Source organism: Vanacampus margaritifer, chromosome 7 (genome assembly GCF_051991255.1).
Source record: "Vanacampus margaritifer isolate UIUO_Vmar chromosome 7, RoL_Vmar_1.0, whole genome shotgun sequence".
Taxonomy (NCBI): Eukaryota; Metazoa; Chordata; class Actinopteri; order Syngnathiformes; family Syngnathidae; genus Vanacampus; species Vanacampus margaritifer.
Window position 1 is genome coordinate 28,522,962 of NC_135438.1, and position 19,249 is coordinate 28,542,210.

Here is a 19,249-nt window from a genome sequence, read left to right on the forward strand (position 1 = left end):
CTTCAAAATGAGCATAAGCACAATGAAATTAATGCTGGAATCATCTTCAGGATGCTAGAATACACTAAATACAGCAAAATTTTTGAGTCTACATTGTTTAGTTTAGGTGTGAGAGCCAAAATGAACTTTTTATTGCTTTAAACGCGTTTTCAGCCTGATTGTGCACTTTAGGTGAAAATGTCAAAATCTTAAAAATGAGCATAAGCACAATGAAATTAATGCTGGAATCATCTTCAGGATGCTAGAATACACTAAATACAGCAAAATTTTTGAGTCTACATTGTTTAGTTTAGGTGTGAGAGCCAAAATGAACTTTTTATTGCTTTAAACGCGTTTTCAGCCAGATTGTGCACTTTAGGTGAAAATGTCAAAATCTTAAAAATGAGCATAAGCACAATGAAATTAATGCTGGAATCATCTTCAGGATGCTAGAATACACTAAATACAACAAAAATTTTGAGTCTACAACGTTTAGTTTAGGTGTGAGAGCCAAAATGAACTTTTTATTGCTTTAAACGCGTTTTCAGCCTGATTGTGCACTTTAGGTGAAAATGTCAAAATCTTAAAAATGAGCATAAGCACAATGAAATTAATGCTGGAATCATCTTCAGGATGCTAGAATACACTAAATACAGCAAAAATTTTGAGTCTCCAACGTTTAGTTTAGGTGTGAGAGCCAAAATGAACTTTTTATGGCTTTAAATGCGTTTTCAGCCTGATTGTGCACTTTAGGTGAAAATGTCAAAATCTTCAAAATGAGCATAAGCACAATGAAATTAATGCTGGAATCATCTTCAGGATGCTAGAATACACTAAATACAGCAAAAAATTTGAGTCTACAACGTTTAGTTTAGGTGTGAGAGCCAAAATGAACTTTTTATTGCTTTAAACGCGTTTTCAGCCCCTGATTGTACACTTAAGGTGAAAATGTCAAAATCTTCAAAATGAGCATAAGCACGATGAAATTAATGCTGGAATCATCTTCAGGATGCTAGAATACACTATTTACAGCAAAAATTTTGAGTCTACAACGTTTAGTTTAGGTGTGAGAGCCAAAATGAACTTTTTATTGCTTTAAACGCGTTTTCAGCATGATTGTGCACTTTAGGTGAAAATGTCAAAATCCTAAAAATGAGCATAAGCACAATGAAATTATTGCTGGAATCATCTTCAGGATGCTAGAATACACTAAATACAGCAAAAATTTTGAGTCTACAACGTTTAGTTTAGGTGTGAGATCCAAAATGAACTTTTTATTGCTTGTAACGCGTTTTCAGCCCCTGATTGTACACTTAAGGTGAAAATGTCAAAATCTTCAAAATGAGCATAAGCACAATGAAATTAATGCTGGAATCATCTTCAGGATGCTAGAATACACTAAATACAGCAAAAAGTTTGAGTCTACAACGTTTTGTTTAGGTGTGAGAGCCAAAATGAACTTTTTATGGCTTTAAATGCGTTTTCAGCCTGAGTGTGCACTTTAGGTGAAAATGTCAAAATCTTAAAAATGAGCATAAGCACAATGAAATTAATGCTGGAATCATCTTCAGGATGCTAGAATACACTAAATACAGCAAAAATTTTGAGTCTACAACGTTTAGTTTAGGTGTGAGAGCCAAAATGAACTTTTTATTGTTTTAAACGCGTTTTCAGCCCCTGATTGTACACTTAAGGTGAAAATGTCAAAATCTTCAAAATGAGCATAAGCACAGTGAAATTAATGCTGGAATCATCTTCAGGATGCTAGAATACACTAAATACAGCAAAAATTTTGAGTCTACAACGTTTAGTTTAGGTGTGAGAGCCAAAATGAACTTTTTATGTCTTTAAATGCGTTTTCAGCCTGATTGTGCACTTTAGGTGAAAATGTCAAAATCTTCAAAATGAGCATAAGCACAATGAAATTAATGCTGGAATCATCTTCAGGATGCTAGAATACACTAAATACAGCAAAATTTTTGAGTCTACATTGTTTAGTTTAGGTGTGAGAGCCAAAATGAACTTTTTATTGCTTTAAACGCGTTTTCAGCCTGATTGTGCACTTTAGGTGAAAATGTCAAAATCTTAAAAATGAGCATAAGCACAATGAAATTAATGCTGGAATCATCTTCAGGATGCTAGAATACACCAAATACAACAAAAATTTTGAGTCTACAACGTTTAGTTTAGGTGTGAGAGCCAAAATGAACTTTTTATTGCTTTAAACGCGTTTTCAGCCTGATTGTGCACTTTAGGTGAAAATGTCAAAATCTTAAAAATGAGCATAAGCACAATGAAATTAATGCTGGAATCATCTTCAGGATGCTAGAATACACTAAATACAGCAAAAATTTTGAGTCTCCAACGTTTAGTTTAGGTGTGAGAGCCAAAATGAACTTTTTATGGCTTTAAATGCGTTTTCAGCCTGATTGTGCACTTTAGGTGAAAATGTCAAAATCTTCAAAATGAGCATAAGCACAATGAAATTAATGCTGGAATCATCTTCAGGATGCTAGAATACACTAAATACAGCAAAAATTTTGAGTCTACAACGTTTAGTTTAGGTGTGAGAGCCAAAATGAACTTTTTATTGCTTTAAACGCGTTTTCAGCCCCTGATTGTACACTTAAGGTGAAAATGTCAAAATCTTCAAAATGAGCATAAGCACGATGAAATTAATGCTGGAATCATCTTCAGGATGCTAGAATACACTAAATACAGCAACAATTTTGAGTCGACAACGTTTAGTTTAGGTGTGAGAGCCAAAATGAACTTTTTATTGCTTTAAACGCGTTTTCAGCCTGATTGTGCACTTTAGGTGAAAATGTCAAAATCCTAAAAATGAGCATAAGCACAATGAAATTAATGCTGGAATCATCTTCAGGATGCTAGAATACACTAAATACAGCAAAAATTTTGAGTCTACAACGTTTAGTTTAGGTGTGAGAGCCAAAATGAACTTTTTATTGCTTTAAACGCGTTTTCAGCCCCTGATTGTACACTTAAGGTGAAAATGTCAAAATCTTCAAAATGAGCATAAGCACAATGAAATTAATGCTGGAATCATCTTCAGGATGCTAGAATACACTAAATACAGCAAAAATTTTGAGTCTACAACGTTTAGTTTAGGTGTGAGAGCCAAAATGAACTTTTTATGGCTTTAAATGCGTTTTCAGCCTGATTGTGCACTTTAGGTGAAAATGTCAAAATCTTAAAAATGAGCATAAGCACAATGAAATTAATGCTGGAATCATCTTCAGGATGCTAGAATACACTAAATACAGCAAAAATTTTGAGTCTACAACGTTTAGTTTAGGTGTGAGAGCCAAAATGAACTTTTTATTGCTTTAAACGCGTTTTCAGCCCCTGATTGTACACTTAAGGTGAAAATGTCAAAATCTTCAAAATGAGCATAAGCACATTGAAATTAATGCTGGAATCATCTTCAGGATGCTAGAATACACTAAATACAGCAAAAATTTTGAGTCTACAACGTTTAGTTTAGGTGTGAGAGCCAAAATGAACTTTTTATGGCTTTAAATGCGTTTTCAGCCTGATTGTGCACTTTAGGTGAAAATGTCAAAATCTTCAAAATGAGCATAAGCACAATGAAATTAATGCTGGAATCATCTTCAGGATGCTAGAATACACTAAATACAGCAAAAATTTTGAGTCTACAACGTTTAGTTTAGGTGTGAGAGCCAAAATGAACTTTTTATTGCTTTAAACGCGTTTTCAGCCTGTTTGTGCACTTTAGGTGAAAATGTCAAAATCTAAAAAATTAACATAAGCACAATGAAATTAATGCTGGAATCATCTTCAGGATGCTAGAATACACTAAATACAGCAAAAATTTTGAGTCTCCAACGTTTAGTTTAGGTGTGAGAGCCAAAATGAACTTTTTATGGCTTTAAATGCGTTTTCAGCCTGATTGTGCACTTTAGGTGAAAATGTCAAAATCTTCAAAATGAGCATAAGCACAATGAAATTAATGCTGGAATCATCTTCAGGATGCTAGAATACACTAAATACAGCAAAATTTTTGAGTCTACATTGTTTAGTTTAGGTGTGAGAGCCAAAATGAACTTTTTATTGCTTTAAACGCGTTTTCAGCCTGATTGTGCACTTTAGGTGAAAATGTCAAAATCTTAAAAATGAGCATAAGCACAATGAAATTAATGCTGGAATCATCTTCAGGATGCTAGAATACACTAAATACAACAAAATTTTTGAGTCTACATTGTTTAGTTTAGGTGTGAGAGCCAAAATGAACTTTTTATTGCTTTAAACGCGTTTTCAGCCAGATTGTGCACTTTAGGTGAAAATGTCAAAATCTTAAAAATGAGCATAAGCACAATGAAATTAATGCTGGAATCATCTTCAGGATGCTAGAATACACTAAATACAACAAAAATTTTGAGTCTACAACGTTTAGTTTAGGTGTGAGAGCCAAAATGAACTTTTTATTGCTTTAAACGCGTTTTCAGCCTGATTGTGCACTTTAGGTGAAAATGTCAAAATCTTAAAAATGAGCATAAGCACAATGAAATTAATGCTGGAATCATCTTCAGGATGCTAGAATACACTAAATACAGCAAAAAATTTGAGTCTATAACGTTTAGTTTAGGTGTGAGAGCCAAAATGAACTTTTTATTGCTTTAAACGCGTTTTCAGCCCCTGATTGTACACTTAAGGTGAAAATGTCAAAATCTTCAAAATGAGCATAAGCACAATGAAATTAATGCTGGAATCATCTTCAGGATGCTAGAATACACTAAATACAGCAAAAATTTTGAGTCTACAACGTTTAGTTTAGGTGTGAGAGCCAAAATGAACTTTTTATTGCTTTAAACGCGTTTTCAGCCTGTTTGTGCACTTTAGGTGAAAATGTCAAAATCTAAAAAATTAACATAAGCACAATGAAATTAATGCTGGAATCATCTTCAGGATGCTAGAATACACTAAATACAGCAAAAATTTTGAGTCTCCAACGTTTAGTTTAGGTGTGAGAGCCAAAATTAACTTTTTATGGCTTTAAATGCGTTTTCAGCCTGATTGTGCACTTTAGGTGAAAATGTCAAAATCTTCAAAATGAGCATAAGCACAATGAAATTAATGCTGGAATCATCTTCAGGATGCTAGAATACACTAAATACAGCAAAATTTTTGAGTCTACATTGTTTAGTTTAGGTGTGAGAGCCAAAATGAACTTTTTATTGCTTTAAACGCGTTTTCAGCCTGATTGTGCACTTTAGGTGAAAATGTCAAAATCTTAAAAATGAGCATAAGCACAATGAAATTAATGCTGGAATCATCTTCAGGATGCTAGAATACACTAAATACAACAAAATTTTTGAGTCTACATTGTTTAGTTTAGGTGTGAGAGCCAAAATGAACTTTTTATTGCTTTAAACGCGTTTTCAGCCAGATTGTGCACTTTAGGTGAAAATGTCAAAATCTTAAAAATGAGCATAAGCACAATGAAATTAATGCTGGAATCATCTTCAGGATGCTAGAATACACTAAATACAACAAAAATTTTGAGTCTACAACGTTTAGTTTAGGTGTGAGAGCCAAAATGAACTTTTTATTGCTTTAAACGCGTTTTCAGCCTGATTGTGCACTTTAGGTGAAAATGTCAAAATCTTAAAAATGAGCATAAGCACAATGAAATTAATGCTGGAATCATCTTCAGGATGCTAGAATACACTAAATACAGCAAAAATTTTGAGTCTCCAACGTTTAGTTTAGGTGTGAGAGCCAAAATGAACTTTTTATGGCTTTAAATGCGTTTTCAGCCTGATTGTGCACTTTAGGTGAAAATGTCAAAATCTTCAAAATGAGCATAAGCACAATGAAATTAATGCTGGAATCATCTTCAGGATGCTAGAATACACTAAATACAGCAAAAATTTTGAGTCTACAACGTTTAGTTTAGGTGTGAGAGCCAAAATGAACTTTTTATTGCTTTAAACGCGTTTTCAGCCCCTGATTGTACACTTAAGGTGAAAATGTCAAAATCTTCAAAATGAGCATAAGCACGATGAAATTAATGCTGGAATCATCTTCAGGATGCTAGAATACACTATTTACAGCAAAAATTTTGAGTCTACAACGTTTAGTTTAGGTGTGAGAGCCAAAATGAACTTTTTATTGCTTTAAACGCGTTTTCAGCATGATTGTGCACTTTAGGTGAAAATGTCAAAATCCTAAAAATGAGCATAAGCACAATGAAATTAATGCTGGAATCATCTTCAGGATGCTAGAATACACTAAATACAGCAAAAATTTTGAGTCTACAACGTTTAGTTTAGGTGTGAGATCCAAAATGAACTTTTTATTGCTTGTAACGCGTTTTCAGCCCCTGATTGTACACTTAAGGTGAAAATGTCAAAATCTTCAAAATGAGCATAAGCACAATGAAATTAATGCTGGAATCATCTTCAGGATGCTAGAATACACTAAATACAGCAAAAAGTTTGAGTCTACAACGTTTAGTTTAGGTGTGAGAGCCAAAATGAACTTTTTATGGCTTTAAATGCGTTTTCAGCCTGATTGTGCACTTTAGGTGAAAATGTCAAAATCTTCAAAATGAGCATAAGCACATTGAAATTAATGCTGGAATCATCTTCAGGATGCTAGAATACACTAAATACAGCAAAAATTTTGAGTCTACAACGTTTAGTTTAGGTGTGAGAGCCAAAATGAACTTTTTATGGCTTTAAATGCGTTTTCAGCCTGATTGTGCACTTTAGGTGAAAATGTCAAAATCTTCAAAATGAGCATAAGCACAATGAAATTAATGCTGGAATCATCTTCAGGATGCTAGAATACACTAAATACAGCAAAAATTTTGAGTCTACAACGTTTAGTTTAGGTGTGAGAGCCAAAATGAACTTTTTATTGCTTTAAACGCGTTTTCAGCCTGTTTGTGCACTTTAGGTGAAAATGTCAAAATCTAAAAAATTAACATAAGCACAATGAAATTAATGCTGGAATCATCTTCAGGATGCTAGAATACACTAAATACAGCAAAAATTTTGAGTCTCCAACGTTTAGTTTAGGTGTGAGAGCCAAAATGAACTTTTTATGGCTTTAAATGCGTTTTCAGCCTGATTGTGCACTTTAGGTGAAAATGTCAAAATCTTCAAAATGAGCATAAGCACAATGAAATTAATGCTGGAATCATCTTCAGGATGCTAGAATACACTAAATACAGCAAAATTTTTGAGTCTACATTGTTTAGTTTAGGTGTGAGAGCCAAAATGAACTTTTTATTGCTTTAAACGCGTTTTCAGCCTGATTGTGCACTTTAGGTGAAAATGTCAAAATCTTAAAAATGAGCATAAGCACAATGAAATTAATGCTGGAATCATCTTCAGGATGCTAGAATACACTAAATACAGCAAAATTTTTGAGTCTACATTGTTTAGTTTAGGTGTGAGAGCCAAAATGAACTTTTTATTGCTTTAAACGCGTTTTCAGCCAGATTGTGCACTTTAGGTGAAAATGTCAAAATCTTAAAAATGAGCATAAGCACAATGAAATTAATGCTGGAATCATCTTCAGGATGCTAGAATACACTAAATACAACAAAAATTTTGAGTCTACAACGTTTAGTTTAGGTGTGAGAGCCAAAATGAACTTTTTATTGCTTTAAACGCGTTTTCAGCCTGATTGTGCACTTTAGGTGAAAATGTCAAAATCTTAAAAATGAGCATAAGCACAATGAAATTAATGCTGGAATCATCTTCAGGATGCTAGAATACACTAAATACAGCAAAAATTTTGAGTCTCCAACGTTTAGTTTAGGTGTGAGAGCCAAAATGAACTTTTTATGGCTTTAAATGCGTTTTCAGCCTGATTGTGCACTTTAGGTGAAAATGTCAAAATCTTCAAAATGAGCATAAGCACAATGAAATTAATGCTGGAATCATCTTCAGGATGCTAGAATACACTAAATACAGCAAAAAATTTGAGTCTACAACGTTTAGTTTAGGTGTGAGAGCCAAAATGAACTTTTTATTGCTTTAAACGCGTTTTCAGCCCCTGATTGTACACTTAAGGTGAAAATGTCAAAATCTTCAAAATGAGCATAAGCACGATGAAATTAATGCTGGAATCATCTTCAGGATGCTAGAATACACTATTTACAGCAAAAATTTTGAGTCTACAACGTTTAGTTTAGGTGTGAGAGCCAAAATGAACTTTTTATTGCTTTAAACGCGTTTTCAGCATGATTGTGCACTTTAGGTGAAAATGTCAAAATCCTAAAAATGAGCATAAGCACAATGAAATTATTGCTGGAATCATCTTCAGGATGCTAGAATACACTAAATACAGCAAAAATTTTGAGTCTACAACGTTTAGTTTAGGTGTGAGATCCAAAATGAACTTTTTATTGCTTGTAACGCGTTTTCAGCCCCTGATTGTACACTTAAGGTGAAAATGTCAAAATCTTCAAAATGAGCATAAGCACAATGAAATTAATGCTGGAATCATCTTCAGGATGCTAGAATACACTAAATACAGCAAAAAGTTTGAGTCTACAACGTTTTGTTTAGGTGTGAGAGCCAAAATGAACTTTTTATGGCTTTAAATGCGTTTTCAGCCTGAGTGTGCACTTTAGGTGAAAATGTCAAAATCTTAAAAATGAGCATAAGCACAATGAAATTAATGCTGGAATCATCTTCAGGATGCTAGAATACACTAAATACAGCAAAAATTTTGAGTCTACAACGTTTAGTTTAGGTGTGAGAGCCAAAATGAACTTTTTATTGTTTTAAACGCGTTTTCAGCCCCTGATTGTACACTTAAGGTGAAAATGTCAAAATCTTCAAAATGAGCATAAGCACAGTGAAATTAATGCTGGAATCATCTTCAGGATGCTAGAATACACTAAATACAGCAAAAATTTTGAGTCTACAACGTTTAGTTTAGGTGTGAGAGCCAAAATGAACTTTTTATGTCTTTAAATGCGTTTTCAGCCTGATTGTGCACTTTAGGTGAAAATGTCAAAATCTTCAAAATGAGCATAAGCACAATGAAATTAATGCTGGAATCATCTTCAGGATGCTAGAATACACTAAATACAGCAAAATTTTTGAGTCTACATTGTTTAGTTTAGGTGTGAGAGCCAAAATGAACTTTTTATTGCTTTAAACGCGTTTTCAGCCTGATTGTGCACTTTAGGTGAAAATGTCAAAATCTTAAAAATGAGCATAAGCACAATGAAATTAATGCTGGAATCATCTTCAGGATGCTAGAATACACCAAATACAACAAAAATTTTGAGTCTACAACGTTTAGTTTAGGTGTGAGAGCCAAAATGAACTTTTTATTGCTTTAAACGCGTTTTCAGCCTGATTGTGCACTTTAGGTGAAAATGTCAAAATCTTAAAAATGAGCATAAGCACAATGAAATTAATGCTGGAATCATCTTCAGGATGCTAGAATACACTAAATACAGCAAAAATTTTGAGTCTCCAACGTTTAGTTTAGGTGTGAGAGCCAAAATGAACTTTTTATGGCTTTAAATGCGTTTTCAGCCTGATTGTGCACTTTAGGTGAAAATGTCAAAATCTTCAAAATGAGCATAAGCACAATGAAATTAATGCTGGAATCATCTTCAGGATGCTAGAATACACTAAATACAGCAAAAATTTTGAGTCTACAACGTTTAGTTTAGGTGTGAGAGCCAAAATGAACTTTTTATTGCTTTAAACGCGTTTTCAGCCCCTGATTGTACACTTAAGGTGAAAATGTCAAAATCTTCAAAATGAGCATAAGCACGATGAAATTAATGCTGGAATCATCTTCAGGATGCTAGAATACACTAAATACAGCAACAATTTTGAGTCGACAACGTTTAGTTTAGGTGTGAGAGCCAAAATGAACTTTTTATTGCTTTAAACGCGTTTTCAGCCTGATTGTGCACTTTAGGTGAAAATGTCAAAATCCTAAAAATGAGCATAAGCACAATGAAATTAATGCTGGAATCATCTTCAGGATGCTAGAATACACTAAATACAGCAAAAATTTTGAGTCTACAACGTTTAGTTTAGGTGTGAGAGCCAAAATGAACTTTTTATTGCTTTAAACGCGTTTTCAGCCCCTGATTGTACACTTAAGGTGAAAATGTCAAAATCTTCAAAATGAGCATAAGCACAATGAAATTAATGCTGGAATCATCTTCAGGATGCTAGAATACACTAAATACAGCAAAAATTTTGAGTCTACAACGTTTAGTTTAGGTGTGAGAGCCAAAATGAACTTTTTATGGCTTTAAATGCGTTTTCAGCCTGATTGTGCACTTTAGGTGAAAATGTCAAAATCTTAAAAATGAGCATAAGCACAATGAAATTAATGCTGGAATCATCTTCAGGATGCTAGAATACACTAAATACAGCAAAAATTTTGAGTCTACAACGTTTAGTTTAGGTGTGAGAGCCAAAATGAACTTTTTATTGCTTTAAACGCGTTTTCAGCCCCTGATTGTACACTTAAGGTGAAAATGTCAAAATCTTCAAAATGAGCATAAGCACATTGAAATTAATGCTGGAATCATCTTCAGGATGCTAGAATACACTAAATACAGCAAAAATTTTGAGTCTACAACGTTTAGTTTAGGTGTGAGAGCCAAAATGAACTTTTTATGGCTTTAAATGCGTTTTCAGCCTGATTGTGCACTTTAGGTGAAAATGTCAAAATCTTCAAAATGAGCATAAGCACAATGAAATTAATGCTGGAATCATCTTCAGGATGCTAGAATACACTAAATACAGCAAAAATTTTGAGTCTACAACGTTTAGTTTAGGTGTGAGAGCCAAAATGAACTTTTTATTGCTTTAAACGCGTTTTCAGCCTGTTTGTGCACTTTAGGTGAAAATGTCAAAATCTAAAAAATTAACATAAGCACAATGAAATTAATGCTGGAATCATCTTCAGGATGCTAGAATACACTAAATACAGCAAAAATTTTGAGTCTCCAACGTTTAGTTTAGGTGTGAGAGCCAAAATGAACTTTTTATGGCTTTAAATGCGTTTTCAGCCTGATTGTGCACTTTAGGTGAAAATGTCAAAATCTTCAAAATGAGCATAAGCACAATGAAATTAATGCTGGAATCATCTTCAGGATGCTAGAATACACTAAATACAGCAAAATTTTTGAGTCTACATTGTTTAGTTTAGGTGTGAGAGCCAAAATGAACTTTTTATTGCTTTAAACGCGTTTTCAGCCTGATTGTGCACTTTAGGTGAAAATGTCAAAATCTTAAAAATGAGCATAAGCACAATGAAATTAATGCTGGAATCATCTTCAGGATGCTAGAATACACTAAATACAACAAAATTTTTGAGTCTACATTGTTTAGTTTAGGTGTGAGAGCCAAAATGAACTTTTTATTGCTTTAAACGCGTTTTCAGCCAGATTGTGCACTTTAGGTGAAAATGTCAAAATCTTAAAAATGAGCATAAGCACAATGAAATTAATGCTGGAATCATCTTCAGGATGCTAGAATACACTAAATACAACAAAAATTTTGAGTCTACAACGTTTAGTTTAGGTGTGAGAGCCAAAATGAACTTTTTATTGCTTTAAACGCGTTTTCAGCCTGATTGTGCACTTTAGGTGAAAATGTCAAAATCTTAAAAATGAGCATAAGCACAATGAAATTAATGCTGGAATCATCTTCAGGATGCTAGAATACACTAAATACAGCAAAAAATTTGAGTCTATAACGTTTAGTTTAGGTGTGAGAGCCAAAATGAACTTTTTATTGCTTTAAACGCGTTTTCAGCCCCTGATTGTACACTTAAGGTGAAAATGTCAAAATCTTCAAAATGAGCATAAGCACAATGAAATTAATGCTGGAATCATCTTCAGGATGCTAGAATACACTAAATACAGCAAAAATTTTGAGTCTACAACGTTTAGTTTAGGTGTGAGAGCCAAAATGAACTTTTTATTGCTTTAAACGCGTTTTCAGCCTGTTTGTGCACTTTAGGTGAAAATGTCAAAATCTAAAAAATTAACATAAGCACAATGAAATTAATGCTGGAATCATCTTCAGGATGCTAGAATACACTAAATACAGCAAAAATTTTGAGTCTCCAACGTTTAGTTTAGGTGTGAGAGCCAAAATTAACTTTTTATGGCTTTAAATGCGTTTTCAGCCTGATTGTGCACTTTAGGTGAAAATGTCAAAATCTTCAAAATGAGCATAAGCACAATGAAATTAATGCTGGAATCATCTTCAGGATGCTAGAATACACTAAATACAGCAAAATTTTTGAGTCTACATTGTTTAGTTTAGGTGTGAGAGCCAAAATGAACTTTTTATTGCTTTAAACGCGTTTTCAGCCTGATTGTGCACTTTAGGTGAAAATGTCAAAATCTTAAAAATGAGCATAAGCACAATGAAATTAATGCTGGAATCATCTTCAGGATGCTAGAATACACTAAATACAACAAAATTTTTGAGTCTACATTGTTTAGTTTAGGTGTGAGAGCCAAAATGAACTTTTTATTGCTTTAAACGCGTTTTCAGCCAGATTGTGCACTTTAGGTGAAAATGTCAAAATCTTAAAAATGAGCATAAGCACAATGAAATTAATGCTGGAATCATCTTCAGGATGCTAGAATACACTAAATACAACAAAAATTTTGAGTCTACAACGTTTAGTTTAGGTGTGAGAGCCAAAATGAACTTTTTATTGCTTTAAACGCGTTTTCAGCCTGATTGTGCACTTTAGGTGAAAATGTCAAAATCTTAAAAATGAGCATAAGCACAATGAAATTAATGCTGGAATCATCTTCAGGATGCTAGAATACACTAAATACAGCAAAAATTTTGAGTCTCCAACGTTTAGTTTAGGTGTGAGAGCCAAAATGAACTTTTTATGGCTTTAAATGCGTTTTCAGCCTGATTGTGCACTTTAGGTGAAAATGTCAAAATCTTCAAAATGAGCATAAGCACAATGAAATTAATGCTGGAATCATCTTCAGGATGCTAGAATACACTAAATACAGCAAAAATTTTGAGTCTACAACGTTTAGTTTAGGTGTGAGAGCCAAAATGAACTTTTTATTGCTTTAAACGCGTTTTCAGCCCCTGATTGTACACTTAAGGTGAAAATGTCAAAATCTTCAAAATGAGCATAAGCACGATGAAATTAATGCTGGAATCATCTTCAGGATGCTAGAATACACTATTTACAGCAAAAATTTTGAGTCTACAACGTTTAGTTTAGGTGTGAGAGCCAAAATGAACTTTTTATTGCTTTAAACGCGTTTTCAGCATGATTGTGCACTTTAGGTGAAAATGTCAAAATCCTAAAAATGAGCATAAGCACAATGAAATTAATGCTGGAATCATCTTCAGGATGCTAGAATACACTAAATACAGCAAAAATTTTGAGTCTACAACGTTTAGTTTAGGTGTGAGATCCAAAATGAACTTTTTATTGCTTGTAACGCGTTTTCAGCCCCTGATTGTACACTTAAGGTGAAAATGTCAAAATCTTCAAAATGAGCATAAGCACAATGAAATTAATGCTGGAATCATCTTCAGGATGCTAGAATACACTAAATACAGCAAAAAGTTTGAGTCTACAACGTTTAGTTTAGGTGTGAGAGCCAAAATGAACTTTTTATGGCTTTAAATGCGTTTTCAGCCTGATTGTGCACTTTAGGTGAAAATGTCAAAATCTTCAAAATGAGCATAAGCACATTGAAATTAATGCTGGAATCATCTTCAGGATGCTAGAATACACTAAATACAGCAAAAATTTTGAGTCTACAACGTTTAGTTTAGGTGTGAGAGCCAAAATGAACTTTTTATGGCTTTAAATGCGTTTTCAGCCTGATTGTGCACTTTAGGTGAAAATGTCAAAATCTTCAAAATGAGCATAAGCACAATGAAATTAATGCTGGAATCATCTTCAGGATGCTAGAATACACTAAATACAGCAAAAATTTTGAGTCTACAACGTTTAGTTTAGGTGTGAGAGCCAAAATGAACTTTTTATTGCTTTAAACGCGTTTTCAGCCTGTTTGTGCACTTTAGGTGAAAATGTCAAAATCTAAAAAATTAACATAAGCACAATGAAATTAATGCTGGAATCATCTTCAGGATGCTAGAATACACTAAATACAGCAAAAATTTTGAGTCTCCAACGTTTAGTTTAGGTGTGAGAGCCAAAATGAACTTTTTATGGCTTTAAATGCGTTTTCAGCCTGATTGTGCACTTTAGGTGAAAATGTCAAAATCTTCAAAATGAGCATAAGCACAATGAAATTAATGCTGGAATCATCTTCAGGATGCTAGAATACACTAAATACAGCAAAATTTTTGAGTCTACATTGTTTAGTTTAGGTGTGAGAGCCAAAATGAACTTTTTATTGCTTTAAACGCGTTTTCAGCCTGATTGTGCACTTTAGGTGAAAATGTCAAAATCTTAAAAATGAGCATAAGCACAATGAAATTAATGCTGGAATCATCTTCAGGATGCTAGAATACACTAAATACAACAAAATTTTTGAGTCTACATTGTTTAGTTTAGGTGTGAGAGCCAAAATGAACTTTTTATTGCTTTAAACGCGTTTTCAGCCAGATTGTGCACTTTAGGTGAAAATGTCAAAATCTTAAAAATGAGCATAAGCACAATGAAATTAATGCTGGAATCATCTTCAGGATGCTAGAATACACTAAATACAACAAAAATTTTGAGTCTACAACGTTTAGTTTAGGTGTGAGAGCCAAAATGAACTTTTTATTGCTTTAAACGCGTTTTCAGCCTGATTGTGCACTTTAGGTGAAAATGTCAAAATCTTAAAAATGAGCATAAGCACAATGAAATTAATGCTGGAATCATCTTCAGGATGCTAGAATACACTAAATACAGCAAAAAATTTGAGTCTATAACGTTTAGTTTAGGTGTGAGAGCCAAAATGAACTTTTTATTGCTTTAAACGCGTTTTCAGCCCCTGATTGTACACTTAAGGTGAAAATGTCAAAATCTTCAAAATGAGCATAAGCACAATGAAATTAATGCTGGAATCATCTTCAGGATGCTAGAATACACTAAATACAGCAAAAATTTTGAGTCTACAACGTTTAGTTTAGGTGTGAGAGCCAAAATGAACTTTTTATTGCTTTAAACGCGTTTTCAGCCTGTTTGTGCACTTTAGGTGAAAATGTCAAAATCTAAAAAATTAACATAAGCACAATGAAATTAATGCTGGAATCATCTTCAGGATGCTAGAATACACTAAATACAGCAAAAATTTTGAGTCTCCAACGTTTAGTTTAGGTGTGAGAGCCAAAATGAACTTTTTATGGCTTTAAATGCGTTTTCAGCCTGATTGTGCACTTTAGGTGAAAATGTCAAAATCTTCAAAATGAGCATAAGCACAATGAAATTAATGCTGGAATCATCTTCAGGATGCTAGAATACACTAAATACAGCAAAATTTTTGAGTCTACATTGTTTAGTTTAGGTGTGAGAGCCAAAATGAACTTTTTATTGCTTTAAACGCGTTTTCAGCCTGATTGTGCACTTTAGGTGAAAATGTCAAAATCTTAAAAATGAGCATAAGCACAATGAAATTAATGCTGGAATCATCTTCAGGATGCTAGAATACACTAAATACAACAAAATTTTTGAGTCTACATTGTTTAGTTTAGGTGTGAGAGCCAAAATGAACTTTTTATTGCTTTAAACGCGTTTTCAGCCAGATTGTGCACTTTAGGTGAAAATGTCAAAATCTTAAAAATGAGCATAAGCACAATGAAATTAATGCTGGAATCATCTTCAGGATGCTAGAATACACTAAATACAACAAAAATTTTGAGTCTACAACGTTTAGTTTAGGTGTGAGAGCCAAAATGAACTTTTTATTGCTTTAAACGCGTTTTCAGCCTGATTGTGCACTTTAGGTGAAAATGTCAAAATCTTAAAAATGAGCATAAGCACAATGAAATTAATGCTGGAATCATCTTCAGGATGCTAGAATACACTAAATACAGCAAAAATTTTGAGTCTCCAACGTTTAGTTTAGGTGTGAGAGCCAAAATGAACTTTTTATGGCTTTAAATGCGTTTTCAGCCTGATTGTGCACTTTAGGTGAAAATGTCAAAATCTTCAAAATGAGCATAAGCACAATGAAATTAATGCTGGAATCATCTTCAGGATGCTAGAATACACTAAATACAGCAAAAATTTTGAGTCTACAACGTTTAGTTTAGGTGTGAGAGCCAAAATGAACTTTTTATTGCTTTAAACGCGTTTTCAGCCCCTGATTGTACACTTAAGGTGAAAATGTCAAAATCTTCAAAATGAGCATAAGCACGATGAAATTAATGCTGGAATCATCTTCAGGATGCTAGAATACACTATTTACAGCAAAAATTTTGAGTCTACAACGTTTAGTTTAGGTGTGAGAGCCAAAATGAACTTTTTATTGCTTTAAACGCGTTTTCAGCATGATTGTGCACTTTAGGTGAAAATGTCAAAATCCTAAAAATGAGCATAAGCACAATGAAATTAATGCTGGAATCATCTTCAGGATGCTAGAATACACTAAATACAGCAAAAATTTTGAGTCTACAACGTTTAGTTTAGGTGTGAGATCCAAAATGAACTTTTTATTGCTTGTAACGCGTTTTCAGCCCCTGATTGTACACTTAAGGTGAAAATGTCAAAATCTTCAAAATGAGCATAAGCACAATGAAATTAATGCTGGAATCATCTTCAGGATGCTAGAATACACTAAATACAGCAAAAATTTTGAGTCTACAACGTTTAGTTTAGGTGTGAGAGCCAAAATGAACTTTTTATTGCTTTAAACGCGTTTTCAGCCTGTTTGTGCACTTTAGGTGAAAATGTCAAAATCTAAAAAATTAACATAAGCACAATGAAATTAATGCTGGAATCATCTTCAGGATGCTAGAATACACTAAATACAGCAAAAATTTTGAGTCTCCAACGTTTAGTTTAGGTGTGAGAGCCAAAATGAACTTTTTATGGCTTTAAATGCGTTTTCAGCCTGATTGTGCACTTTAGGTGAAAATGTCAAAATCTTCAAAATGAGCATAAGCACAATGAAATTAATGCTGGAATCATCTTCAGGATGCTAGAATACACTAAATACAGCAAAATTTTTGAGTCTACATTGTTTAGTTAAGGTGTGAGAGCCAAAATGAACTTTTTATTGCTTTAAACGCGTTTTCAGCCTGATTGTGCACTTTAGGTGAAAATGTCAAAATCTTAAAAATGAGCATAAGCACAATGAAATTAATGCTGGAATCATCTTCAGGATGCTAGAATACACTAAATACAACAAAATTTTTGAGTCTACATTGTTTAGTTTAGGTGTGAGAGCCAAAATGAACTTTTTATTGCTTTAAACGCGTTTTCAGCCAGATTGTGCACTTTAGGTGAAAATGTCAAAATCTTAAAAATGAGCATAAGCACAATGAAATTAATGCTGGAATCATCTTCAGGATGCTAGAATACACTAAATACAACAAAAATTTTGAGTCTACAACGTTTAGTTTAGGTGTGAGAGCCAAAATGAACTTTTTATTGCTTTAAACGCGTTTTCAGCCTGATTGTGCACTTTAGGTGAAAATGTCAAAATCTTAAAAATGAGCATAAGCACAATGAAATTAATGCTGGAATCATCTTCAGGATGCTAGAATACACTAAATACAGCAAAAATTTTGAGTCTCCAACGTTTAGTTTAGGTGTGAGAGCCAAAATGAACTTTTTATGGCTTTAAATGCGTTTTCAGCCTGATTGTGCACTTTAGGTGAAAATGTCAAAATCTTCAAAATGAGCATAAGCACAATGAAATTAATGCTGGAATCATCTTCAGGATGCTAGAATACACTAAATACAGCAAAAATTTTGAGTCTACAACGTTTAGTTTAGGTGTGAGAGCCAAAATGAACTTTTTATTGCTTTAAACGCGTTTTCAGCCCCTGATTGTACACTTAAGGTGAAAATGTCAAAATCTTCAAAATGAGCATAAGCACGATGAAATTAATGCTGGAATCATCTTCAGGATGCTAGAATACACTATTTACAGCAAAAATTTTGAGTCTACAACGTTTAGTTTAGGTGTGAGAGCCAAAATGAACTTTTTATTGCTTTAAACGCGTTTTCAGCATGATTGTGCACTTTAGGTGAAAATGTCAAAATCCTAAAAATGAGCATAAGCACAATGAAATTAATGCTGGAATCATCTTCAGGATGCTAGAATACACTAAATACAGCAAAAATTTTGAGTCTACAACGTTTAGTTTAGGTGTGAGATCCAAAATGAACTTTTTATTGCTTGTAACGCGTTTTCAGCCCCTGATTGTACACTTAAGGTGAAAATGTCAAAATCTTCAAAATGAGCATAAGCACAATGAAATTAATGCTGGAATCATCTTCAGGATGCTAGAATACACTAAATACAGCAAAAAGTTTGAGTCTACAACGTTTAGTTTAGGTGTGAGAGCCAAAATGAACTTTTTATGGCTTTAAATGCGTTTTCAGCCTGATTGTGCACTTTAGGTGAAAATGTCAAAATCTTCAAAATGAGCATAAGCACAATGAAATTAATGCTGGAATCATCTTCAGGATGCTAGAATACACTAAATACAGCAACATTTTTGAGTCTACAACGTTTAGTTTAGGTGTGAGAGCCAAAATGAACTTTTCATTGCTTTAAACGCGTTTTCAGCCTGATTGTGCACTTTAGGTGAAAATGTCAAAATCTTAAAAATGAGCATAAGCACAATGAAATTAATGCTGGAATCATCTTCAGGATGCTAGAATACACTAAATACAGCAAAAATTTTGAGTCTACAACGTTTAGTTTAGGTGTGAGAGCCAAAATGAACTTTTTATTGCTTTAAACGCGTTTTCAGCCCCTGATTGTACACTTAAGGTGAAAATGTCAAAATCTTCAAAATGAGCATAAGCACATTGAAATTAATGCTGGAATCATCTTCAGGATGCTAGAATACACTAAATACAGCAAAAATTTTGAGTCTACAACGTTTAGTTTAGGTGTGAGAGCCAAAATGAACTTTTTATGGCTTTAAATGCGTTTTCAGCCTGATTGTGCACTTAAGGTGAAAATGTCAAAATCTTCAAAATGAGCATAAGCACAATGAAATTAATGCTGGAATCATCTTCAGGATGCTAGAATACACTAAATACAGCAAAAATTTTGAGTCTACAACGTTTAGTTTAGGTGTGAGAGCCAAAATGAACT